Source organism: Podarcis gaigeae, assembly GCF_964106915.1.
Source record: "Podarcis gaigeae genome assembly, chromosome: 2".
In the NCBI taxonomy this organism is placed as follows: Eukaryota; Metazoa; Chordata; class Lepidosauria; order Squamata; family Lacertidae; genus Podarcis; species Podarcis gaigeae.
The window spans coordinates 46,653,539-46,666,447 of NC_139679.1; the positions used below are offsets into that span (position 1 = coordinate 46,653,539).

General features: G+C 43.0%; 1 long non-coding RNA gene across 1 annotated transcript; it reads right to left on the bottom strand.

Annotated features, from left to right (window-relative positions):
* Positions 1 to 4,817: 4,817 nt before the first annotated feature.
* Positions 4,818 to 10,232, bottom strand: LOC310835243. Its single transcript, XR_014559440.1, has 3 exons — positions 9,959 to 10,232; positions 5,723 to 7,606; positions 4,818 to 5,085 (listed from the first exon to the last, which is right to left on the bottom strand). It is a non-coding gene; the product is annotated as an uncharacterized lncRNA (long non-coding RNA).
* Positions 10,233 to 12,909: the final 2,677 nt, after the last annotated feature.

Genomic DNA, 12,909 nt, shown 5'->3' on the forward strand with positions numbered 1-12,909 from the left:
ACTTGCTGTTCAGGATTAGATACTATAACTTCATTAACATTTTGAAATGAAACAAGAGTTGGAATTAGTTCATGTTAAAACTTCCCATTTTCTAACCCCTCCAGTACTTTGCCTTTCCAACTCACAGTGAGGGGGTGGCTGGGTGTGTCTACACAAAACCTGTTGAGAAAATTAGAAGCACTTAACAAAGGCCCATGAGGAAGTGCTTCCATTCTTTCCATGTTGTTGGAAAATAAGTTTTGGTAAAATGAAGATGGCAGAGGGAACTGTAGGGCCTCCAGGCCTCACCATGTATCTGGAGCAGGCCAAGGCCTGAAGCTCAGAATGGTGTGAGCTTTGAGGCTAATTCATGAACTGAGTATCCCCAAATAACTCATTTTAGGACAAAAAAAATCCTTCCAGTAGCACCTTAAAGACCAACTAAGTTAGTTCTAGGTATGAGCTTTCGTGTGCATGCACACTTCTTCAGATACACTGTGTATCTGAAGAAGTGTGCATGCACACGAAAGCTCATACCTAGAACTAACTTAGTTGGTCTTTAAGGTGCTACTGGAAGGATTTTTTTTTGTTTTGACTATGGCAGACCAACACGGCTACCTATCTGTAACTCATTTTAGGACATATCATTCTGACTGATTCAGGAACCCATTGCTTACTACTGAGAAGTTAGCACATCATGGTGACATGGAGGAGGAAGTGAAGGGGGGAAGTATCCTTCCTCTACTTTCCCTGCTGCTACTGCTTGACAGGTAAAGTAAAGGGAAGTGTTTGGGGAGTCAGGGACTGGCAGGGAAGACTTTTAAGCAGACTAGCTGATGTCTGGGGCTAGTAATTCTTCTCCTGCTCAGATTTTGATCCATGCTGGAGAATACTTTGTGGGCTTTAAAATTTTTCTTCTCACTTAAAGTGACCTTTATGAGTCTCCCAAGCTTTCATTCAAACCCGTCTCCATCAGCATCTCTGATCCTTTGTGGATAACATAAAGTCCCCTATGAAAGATGGAGGTGAGTTTGGATATGGAGAAGAAAATAGAGTCACAGATTTGGGGTACCTTGAAGTTAAGGGAATGGTTATTAGATCAGCTAAAACTCATATGGGCATAAAAGCAGCTCATGCTACTCTTCTCTCCTAGTATCTTATGAGGAATCTTTGCTAATCATATAGTTCAAAACAGAAATATCCCCATGTTTCTGCTTTTCCAACAAAAATTGCCAGTTGCCTTTCAGAATATGAGTTTCCTTTAAGACATTACACTTAATACGGAATTTAGAAATCACAGGTGGGATATATACTCTACGAAGGTCCCATTAATAGTTACTTCATCATTAATTATTGCTGAAGGCAAGAGTAAATTTTAAATGATTTCTTTCTTGTGCAAAATTAATACATGTCCTAGCAGAGTCCTTCAGTCTTGGAAAATATAGGAACATTTTTTTTCCTGGTGTGAAGCCTTTTAGTAACTCTTTAAAATGGCTTGGGAGCCGGTGGACTCTGGAGCAAGTCTTTTCATAAGTGCCTGTTGTATAACAGATTGATGCAAGCTTACAGCTTAAATTACACAATGACGTAGATGAATAAGGGCTTCAGTCATCAAAGCTCTTTCTTCTGGTGAAAGTCTCGCTTCCTTAATCACTGAGGCTGTAATGAACGGACTTCTTATGTCTGCCTCTCATCTTATTTGCTTCCACTTAAAATGGTAATTCCATCTGGTCCTTCAGAGATGTGTCCAACTAAAGTTTTAATTTCTGCTGAGGCCCATTGCCCTTTGAACGATAAATTACTAATAATAAAATAAGAAGAAATGAACTCTTGACCTCTTACGTAACCCAACTCCTGATTTTTATTTTTATTTTTAATAGTTTTGTAGAGGTCAATGAGAAATCTACCGTCTACTCAACTAGTTCCTTTTATGACATACAAAGGAGCAGCTGTTTGCTTCTTGGAAGATGCACTTGATGCCACAAGAATTGCTCTGAGGTTATATGGACAAGCACACCTAGTGTGGATACCTGCTGTGAAAGTCTTACTTACAAGGTTCCTCACTTTGGTGGTAAACACCAAAGAAATACCGTACTTGATGCTTGTTCTTTGCCTAATTTGACTGAATGTTTATGCTGCAGTATATATCTTGTTCTCTTATCCTTTCTGTAGTGCAGAGGTAGCCAGCATGTTGTCCTCCAAAAGTTGTTGGTGCTGGCCAGTGGTCAGGGATGTTGTTGGATTCCAAATCCCATCATCTGGAGGGAAACACATTGTCTGTTCTTGCTGCTTTGCACATGTGTCACAGAAATTACTTTAATTCTGCAAATGGCTTTCAAAAAACCAAGAATGCACCATTGCATAAAATGCAGACAAATTTAAGATCCTTGGATATTGTACAAATTTTGCTTTCTTCACCCAGTCTCTGGAGTATGATTAGCCTTCAGGTATTAATAAAGCAGGTGGTGCTGTGGTCTAAACCACAGAGCCTAGGGCTTGCCGATCAGAAGGTCGGCGGTTTGAATCCCTGCAGTGGGGTGAGCTCCCGTTGCTCGGTCCCAGCTCCTGCCAACCTAGCAGTTCAAAAGCACGTCAAAGTGCAAGTAGATAAATAGGTAACCGCTTCAGCGGGAAGGTAAATGGTGTTTACATGCACTGCTCTGGTTCACCAGAAGTGGCTTAGTCATGCTAGCCACATGACCCAGAAGCTGTCTGCGGACAAACGCCGGCTCCCTCAGCCAGTAAAGCGAGATGAGCGCCGCAACCCCAGAGTCGTTCACGACTGGACCTAACGGTCAGGGGTCCCTTTACCTTTACTATTAATAACGAAGATGGAGTTTGCAAACTAATCTAGTTAAGCACCCAGCTATACATATCTTTGCTTAGAATCTTTGTTGGTTAATAGTGACATTTTCATGTTGAATCAAATGATCACATCCCTTCAGATAGTGAGAGCACCTTGTTACAATTAAGAATTTTATATAAGAATGCATCTGTTTGCTTTGTTAAATAGTTTAAGGCTGGAAATCAGAAATTAATTTGGCTGACCATTCATTGGTTGTGTTTGGACAAAGTTTTATATTTTCGTCTGATGTGCATGAGCAAAGGCCCATCAGCATCCTCCAGTGTGGACACAAGGAAGAGATGAGAAGCTTTTACATACTTTTTTGTTTTTAATTAACTGCAGTTTATCATTACGTGAGAAGCTGAGGAAACTGTGGTTAGATTAACCAGGAATGTTGGAGAATATGAACGAAAACAGAAATGGGAGCCAGTGTGGTGTAGTGGTTAAGAGCAGTAGTCACATAATCTGGGGAACCGGGTTCACGTCTCTGCTCCTCCACATGCAGCTGCTGGGTGACCTTGGGCCAGTCACACTTCTCTGAAGTCTCTCAGCCTCACTCACCTCACAGAGTGTTTGTTGTGGGGGAGGAAGGGAAAGGAGATTGTTAGCCGCTTTGAGACTCCTGAAGGGGAGTGAAAGGCGGGATATCAAATCCAAACACTTCTTCTTCATGGGAAAAGAAATTGTTGATATTCTCTTATTCATCCCATATCCAGAACAAAATACCAATCCAGTGAATTTGATCAGTATTTGCTTTTGGTGTGCAAATGATACATAACTGATTACCCCTCCCACCGCCATTTGCATTGTGTCTCCTTTGCATCAAAATGAATGGGGTAGAATAACATGATGGCAGTATAATTTATGTAATTCCCATAATCTCACCACAGCAGTCAGTAAAATGAATACTGTAGTGTTGGGCGAAAGATGCTCTGTAGCAGAGCAGAAGCAGTGCTGCATGTGATGAATACAGGGTGAAATGTAAAACAATGCCTTCTTACATTGCTGCTCTTAGCTATAACTTACTAAAACAAGCCAACAAGGTTTCAGACAAAACATTAAACTGTACTTAACTGAAAATGACAGTGATACATTCTGATCCACTCCTTACATGCTGGAGAAGGGAAAGTGGGACTGCATCAGCCTGGGGCTTGGTCATGTAATGTGATGTCACAACCAGATCACTGAGACAGGAAGGAGAAAATATGTTTCCAGACATTTCTTGACGAAGGCTGCAGTCCTTTATACATTAACCTGGAGCACGTCACAATGAACTCAGTGGGGACAAATTCAGACAGCTGCCCACAATTAATATGCTCCACTTAGTCCCTTGTGTATCAGTGGATCAGCTCCAAAAGGGAAGAACTGAGCAGTGTGGCCTGATAGCAAACACAGGGAATCATGCTATGGAAAATCCTCTTAGTGCTATTATAGGGCAGGGATGTCCAACAGGTTGATCAAAATCTACCAGTCGATTACGACCATCCCCCCCAAAAAAGAAAACTTTTGCTTCTAAAAAAAAGCTCAACAACTGGAGTCTCTTGAAAGTTGGATATCAGGGAACTGCCATCAGGGCTGGAGGGAGAGAGCAGGCTCCGGAGGGGTCCCAGAGAGCATCCTGGGATGGGGAGAGGCAGCCCATCTTCTGGGGAAGAGAATCAGCACAGCACCAGTGAAGAAGGGGGGCAGATGGGGGAATTGGCGAGGCGGTCCCATGACTCCTTGCCAGGGACCAGCGGGGAGAGTAAGGGTCCTCCGCTGCCTACACTCTCCTTGCGCAGAAGGCTTCTGCGCATGGAGAGTAGGAGGAGACTAGGCGTCAAAGAGCTTCTTTGCTGGAAGAAGTTCAAGAAACGCCCACTGACGGATTCTGCCAGCGATTGAGACAGCCACAGGTGAGTGGCTGTCCGGACAGAAAAGGTTCACTCAGGCAACCCAGCCAGGCATTGCACCGGTTTACGCACGAGCAACCCCCAGAACCATTACATTGGACATGCCTGTTATAGCTATGATCTGATAAGCAATGTGCTAGTCTGCCAAGAGCTTTAGTTCTTCATATTGGGGTAGCAGTGTAAAGGCAGAAGGGTAAGGTGGAAGTGCAAGTGTGATGCATTATTGGAGCTGTGCTTTTATATAAAATGTTAGAAGAGTCTTCTATAACATTATCTTTCCAAGAGTGGTGCATCATCTGTAGACAAAATATCTCTGGTTCAGTCCCTGGCGTCTCCAGATAGGGCTGGGAATGCCCCTTATCTGAAAATCTGAAATGTGAAGAACCACTGCTAGCCAAGTTTAAAAGGCCATAGATTGCTTAGTTAAAGGCCAGGGAGAAGAGGAATGTTTTTGCTTAAAGATATGTAACGAAGGTATTAAGCGAGCCTCCCTGGGGAGAGCATCCCACAAGTGGGGAGTCATGGCAGAAAAGGCCCGTTCTCACATTGCCACTCTCTGGACCTCTCATAGAGGAGACATATGAATAAGGGTCTCAAATTATGATCACTGTGTCCAGGTTGGTTCATATGGGGAAAGGCAGTCCTTGAGGTATTGTGGTTCTGAGCAAAGTAGATAATACTGAGCTAGATGGCCCATTTGTCTAGTTCTGTATAAGGCAGGTTCTTCCTAAAAGATTTAGAATGAATTTATTTTAGAATTCTGTGTTAATTTTATTGTTGGTAGCCGCTCTGAGCCCGGCTTTGGCTGGGGAGGGCAGGATATTATTATTATTATTATTATTATTATTATTATTATTAATAAGGTATCTATTATTTAAATATTAGTCCTTTTGTGTGATAACAGATGGTCTTCCTCCTTCCTGACAACCACCTTGGAAACTGTGCACCAGCGCAAACTTTACTGCCAGTGTAGACTTCGGTGAGAACATATAAACCTATAGCTCACCGAACAGTCTGTTTCGTTCATGAAACTCCAGGTGTACTGTATAAGAAATTTCAGTGAGTCCATATGCCATTCTAACTTATTAAAAGATAATACACGTTCTGTTCCAATCCACATTGTCTGCCTTTGCAACTGCTTTTCAAAATGCCGCTATAGAAGTCACAGTTTTGTATCTGCTCCTCTTTAAATGCTACATCTCCTGTTTGGAGCAAAACAATTTCAGGAAGAATGGTCATTATTGAATTTACCACCTTCTATTGTCACAGGAATAGTTGTAATACCAGTCATGTAAGCCTACAAAATAAAACCTTGACAATATAATAAAGATAAGCAAAGAAATATCTTACTTTATTAACCTTTTTTGTACATATGCTTTTCTGTGTCTCTATTCCTTCAACAGTTCCATACATTTCCTCAATATAACACCTGGGGTGACTTACTGACTTTAAAAAATATCTATTAAGGCTGGAATTAGATGCTTGGTGACAAAACACAGAATTTCCAATGCAAAGTGGAGAGGGTGTTCGTAGTGGAAAAGTAGTAGGCAGGAGGGGTTTAGTTAACTCTTCTCTCATATGTTGCTTTTCTTCCGCAAAACACCTTATTCCGGCTTGTTTTTCTCTCAGAAATAGAGAGAAGGGTTTGCCAAGAAAAATAGCACCCAGGGAAATGTTAAGTACCGCATAATGTTTCTATCCTGAAAATGTCCTCTATATTATAGGCGAACATTACTTTGGGAATCCTATATAATACAAGTCATCTGCAACTCAATCCACTGAGCCAGGAACTGTCTCAACAATCTACTTCAGCACAGGGGCTGGATGATCAGGAAGTGACTGTAGCTATTGGTGGACCATGTGTTCTTCATGCAGGCAGTTCCTGGTTCAATTCCTGGCATCTTCAAGTAGGAATAGCCGCTCACCTGGGGCTTGGGAGGAAGGTGTGTTTGCCACACAGTGCAGCCATGGCTGGTCTTGCATGGCTGGGGAAGGGAATGGCCACCTGGTGCCACCCACCTCCAACCACGTTGGACCCTCCAATCAGGATGGGCCTCACCCACCAGTCCAATCAGGGGAGTCCATTCTTTTGATTCACCCTGCATCAGCTACAGACGTCATGCACCTATCATGGCAAATTCCTCTCTCTGAAACCCCAAAGAGCCACTGCCAGTCAGCATTTAGAAAATACTAAGCTGGAAGAACCAGTGTCCTATCCCAGTTTAAGGCAGTTTAGATATGTAAGGTCCTGCCAAGGCTCCAGTAATTAGGTAGCAGCAGTCTTTCAATTAGTGGTATCAGTGTGATCAGTGAAGCCGTCTTGCCTGGACTCTCTTTCTCTCTCTATCTCATGCTGTTGCCTCATAAATCTTGCCAGTCTTCATCTCCCACTCTGCTGCAGCTTGGATTTTCAATCGTGGCATTTTCTCTGTCTGTTGTTCCACGCAGCACTCTTGGAGGAAATGATTGCTCCTCCAATACACCTCCGAGAAGACACACAATCATCACCTTTGCACAAGCTGGAGTGATAGCCACACTTTCAGAAATGCTCAAATGAATTGCCCAATAACTGCCAGGAGGAACTAAAACCTAGCCATTGCTCAATCAAACTAATGGTTGAATCATTACTAAATGCAAACAAAACCTCTTTACCTATACAGATAAATGTAAACTAGAAGGCCTGGTGGATTACAGCGAAATTGCTTAAGAGCACATTTCTAAATGAATGTAACATTAAGAGATATTTAAAAGTCGATAGCTTACCTACAACTATATGGCTCTCTTGGCTGAATCCAGTATGTGAATGCTCCACACAGCTTGATTCTTACCTGCTTAGCATTAAGATGCCAATCTCAGATGCACTAAAGCCACAAGCCAAGCCTTGATAATCCTGTGATAAAAGGAAAGTATAGTTTTTGTTCTTTCTCTATCCCTTTCTGTTTTTTGAGATTTTAAAGTACAAAGCTCTCTGGGAAGGGCAAAGTGCCATGGATTTTGATTGTTTACATTTGAGCTCATGGGTTTAGTATTGTATGGGAGCAGGATGAATGTCATAAGGACTTCCAAAAGTGTAGCCATATTAGACAGGAGCAAAACAAAAAAATGTTTGCACATCAAACTAAGGAATTGCTCTATGAACGTCAAAGGATTGTGTCTTCTCATCAACTTGGGACAGAACAATGTGGTTGTTTAATAAGGAAAGGGGGAAGCAGATAAAACAAACAGTTGTTATGGCTGAAATTTGAATTGAGTGACTGGTGTAGGAGAGTTGGGTCTCTAATGGCTTTTCCTCTCATTTTATTGTTGAAAATTCCTCCTGCAAATGCTTTTATAGAGTGGCTGGGGAAACCCAGCCAGATGGATGGGGTATAAAATAATAAATTATTATTATATTATTATTATTTTATCTCAACTAGTGTAAATAGAGCTGGTGGTCGGATTCTTGGTGGGAAATTTGCACTAGGGAAAGGTTTAAGTCTTCTCTTCTGTGCCAGCCCAAAAGGGAATCACAACACTACCATAATGGGCTTATCTACACTTACCGTATTTTTCCTTCTATAACACGCAGATTTTTTCTTCTAAAAAGGAAGGGGAAATGTCTGTGCGTGTTATAGAGCGAATGTGTGGTCCCTGGAGCCGAAAAATCATGCAAAAATCAAATCGCGGCGCTGCACGCTGCACGGAGAAGCGAAACCTGAAAAGAGGAAGCGGCTGCTTTCCTGCATTCTGCCTCATGGTCTTACTGCCCACCCTCCTCTGTTTCGTTGCTGTGTTTGCTGAAACGGAACAAAGAGCAGGGAAAGCCCCTCCCCTCCAGGCAAGCTCCGGTGCTGCTGGGGGAGAGGGAGAGAGGGGGGGGAAGGGAGAGAGAGAGGGGGGAGGGGGAGGGAGAGAGGGGGGGGAGGGAGAGAGAGGGGGGAGGGAGGGAGGGAGGGGGAGGGAGAGAGAGAGAGAGAGAGAGAGAGAGAGAGAGAGAGAGAGAGATGGCTGGCTTGGGTGGGGGGAAGCTTTTGCCTTTCTTTCCTCCCTCCCGTTAAATCCCTCTCCTGCATTCTTAGCCAGCTGCTTCTCTGCACACCCCTCTAATGTCCCTTCTTTGTTTTTCCTTCGCTCCCCACTTAAAATGTGGTTACAAAGCATGGATCCTCAGGATCTTTGCATTGGGTCACCCCAAATTCACCATCAGATCACATAGCATGTCCATGGCTACAGCCTGCCCCCCAAAAATCACGCACCCACTGTTGCCTGGGGCTGCAATGGTGCAAAAATGTGGTTAAAAAGCATGGATCCACAGGAATTCTCAGGATTTTGGCATTGGGTCACCCCAAATTCACCATCAGATCACATAGCATGTCCATGGCTACAGCCTGCCCCCCCCAATTCATGCACCCACTGTTGCCTGGGGCTGCAATGGTGCAAAAATGTGGTTAAAAAGCATGGATCCACAGGAATTCTCAGGATTTTGGCATTGGGTCACCCCAGATTCACCATCAGATCACATAGCATGTCCATGGCTACAGCCTGCCCCCCCCCCCAAATCACATACCCACTGTTGCCTGGGGCTGCAATGATGCAAAAACGTGGTTACAAACCATGGATCCACATGGATCCTCAGGATCTTTGCATTGGGTCAGCCCAAATTCACCATCAGAGCACATAGCATGTCCATGGCTACAGCCTGCCCCCCAAAAATCACGCACCCACTGTTGCCTGGGGCTGCAATGGTGCAAAAACGTGGTTACAAACCATGGATGCACAGGGATTCTCAGGATTTTTGCATTGGGTCAGCCCAAATTCACCATCAGATCACATGTCTGTGGCCACAGCATGAAGCACAAAAATGATACATCCACTGTTTCATTCAGAATGTTTTTTCCCTTGTTTTCCTCCTCTAAAAACGATGTGCGTGTTATGGTCAGGTGCGTGTTATAGAGCGAAAAATACGGTACCTTTCCTCTGCAATTTAAAGCTCTGTGTCTGAGTGTGTGTTTCTCTCTCTGGTGCTTTCCCTGTGAAAACCCACTCTTTACTGCTGAATTGGAGCAAGCAGAAATGCACAGAAAACCCAATTTCTCATTTGTTGTGCTTCAGCTCTAAAGAGCACTCAGACACAGAGCTTTAAAGTTCGGGCCTGTGCCTAGAAACCGCAGGGCAAACAGTAAGTGTGGATAAGCCCAATGTGTGCTTCTGCCTTCATCTTGCTTCCAGATCAATCCAGGTTTCATTTAGAACTCACACAGACCTCATTTTAAAATAGCTGCACTTGACTGTTTGTTCATTTCTGGGCTCAGTTCGAAGTGTTAACATTAGTGCTTAAAGCCGTAAATGACTTAAGTCCCAAACATCTGAAGGACCACCTCTAGACTGTCTTAGGTGCTGAGATCTTGGAGGTTCTGCCACAGTCAGAACACGAGAATGGGGTGGCCCGAGAGAGGGCATTCCTTAAGACAGTGATGTCCAAACTTGGCCCTCCAGCTGTTTTGGGACTACAACTCTCATCACCATTAGCTAACAGGACCAGTGGTCAGGGATGATGGGAATTGTAGTCCCAAAACAGCTGAAGGGCCAAGTTTGGCCATCACTGCCTAAAGGTGTGGATTCCCTCCCTGCAGAGGTATGTCTGGCACCTTCACACACACACACACACACACACACACACACACTTTTCTTATTTGAAATTGTTTTAACTCATTTTAATGTTGTATTTTTATATTGTACTTTTACCTGTCCTGGGACCTTCTGGTGGAAGGCAGATTTTAAAAAAAAATCCAGTAAATTATGACCACCATCATCTCAGCCCCCATATAAATATAAGTTTCACAATTCATGCCTGATGTTCACCACTGAGTCTTAAGTATATATTTGTGTGAATGGCTGACACAAAGGTGAATAGGGAAGAAGAAAAGGAGAGGGTATTGTACAGGTCAGGGAGCTGAGCATTTTGGCCAATATACGTTTAAAATTTTGATTACAGACAAGCAGCCCTAGGCCTTGTGGGAATTAAACTCTCATTCCCATTTACAGAGTTCTGCAGAACAGAGCCCAGGTCATTTGACTCTTTAATTAGTTCCCTTTTCCCTCCTATAAAAACTATGCAAGACACTAAGTTTAAATAAATCATTTTTGCTCAGTGTGCTTGCACTTGTTAGATTAAATATACAAGCCAGGTGTTACTTATGGTACTAATACATATTACATAGATTTGTATCTAAGACAAAAACTGTTACAGATGGACTAACTCTGAGGCAGGCTGTTAATAACTGCCATAACTGTACCAACTGAAATAACTGCCTCAGGCTTATGACATCACAGAGTACTATGGCCTTGGTGAGCATTAAGCCTTGACTTAGCATTTTGGATGCTTTCATCCCAGAAGCTTCATGTGTTGAAGTGCCTTTACAATACAACTCATGGTGACATTTTGCATTCCCTCGCTTGCTTGGCAAAGAACCTGACAACAGATGTGAATGAATGAAAAAGATGTCGAAGGTGATGAGGCCTTTTCGAGAGGCATTATTTTGAGAAACCAACAGCTGAGCCACAATACGTGTCCACAATACAATACAATACAATACAAGCCGCCCTTAAACATCTTCATTTCAGTGAGGGGATTCAGCAGCCAATCTTATGTGGTGGTTTAAGGCAAGTCATTGTCTCTCAGCCCAAACCATTTCATAGGAGCTGTGAGAATAAAAAAATAAGCATTGTAAAGCATCTTGTACAATAAAAATCAACACAGAAAACATTATTTATCATCTATCTATCTATCTATCTATCTATCAATCTATCTATCTATATCTATCATCTCTATCTATCTATCTATCTATCTATCTTTCATCTATCTATCATCATCATCCTCATCTATCATCTATCTATCTGTCATCTATCTATCTATCTATCTATCTATCTATCTATCTATCTATCATCATCTATCTATCATCTATCTATCATCTATCATCATTTATCTATCTATCTATCTATCATCTATTTCAGATTTGTATCCCATCCTTTCTCCGAAGAGCACAAGGTGACTTACATAGGGGTTATCTGCATTTTATCCTCCTCTTAGGTAATTTAGAACTTGTTCACACATTATACTGAACACAGATAACAAGCTGTCTCTACACATGTACAAATGTTTGTGTGGAAGAGTGTACACTCTTTGACCTGTTCAGTTGAACTGTTGTGTACACAGGTACAGAGTACAGGGCTGTTTGAACGAAGTCTGGTGTAAAGAGAAAGAAAGGAGAGAAGGGACTTGGAGTTTCACATCAACAGCATCTAGGAAGCAAACTAAGCAAGCACACTGGTCCCATGGCCACAGCCTATTTCATTATGATGAGTTCTGCTGTATACCAGGCATAGGAAAACTTGGCCCTCCAGATGTTTTGGGACTACAATTCCCATCATCCCTGACCACTAGTCTTGTTAGCTAGGGATGGTGGGAGTTATAGTCCCAAAACATCTGGAGGGCCGAGTTTGCCTATGCCTGCTGTATACTCTTTCACCCTCTTTCTTTGGTGATTGATTTCTTCTTTGGAGCAATGTGTAAGCGGCAACCCTGATAACATGAGTAATTATGTTTTCATAATGAGCCCAAAGTGCACAAGCATGATCTGTACCAGGCTAGGGAACCAGCAGCCCTCAAGATGTTGCTTTTCTCAAGCCCTCAAGATGTTGCTTTTCTCAAACTCTCATCAGCCCCAGGCAGCATGGCTGATTGTCAGTGATGATAGGAGATGTAGTTCAACAACATCTCGGCCACAGATTCCCTAGCCTTGATCTATGCATGACAACAGAGGTGGAGAACCTCCAATCCACAGGCCTAATTTAGCCCAGCATGGATCCCTATTTGGCCCACAAGGCCATTTCCCCCAAACCATTCCCAACTGCCACACATTGTGACTTCACATGTGACATTAGCTGTGGGGTAGGTAGAGATGCAGCTAGCTCTGTGACCAAGTTCCCCTGTAGAAAGCAGGATTGAAGTCATCTGGGTTAGAGGACCATGCGCCCAATCCCCTCTCCACAACACTGTTCCTCATCCCTTATCAGAACATTTAATCAAAGGACACCCAGTAAGGACACCCAGTAACCATCATTGCTGAAAAGGGACTTGAACCCAGATTTCCTCAGTGGATGCTTTCCATTCCACCCACTACATCATCCAGGCTCTCATAAGCAATGTGTGTG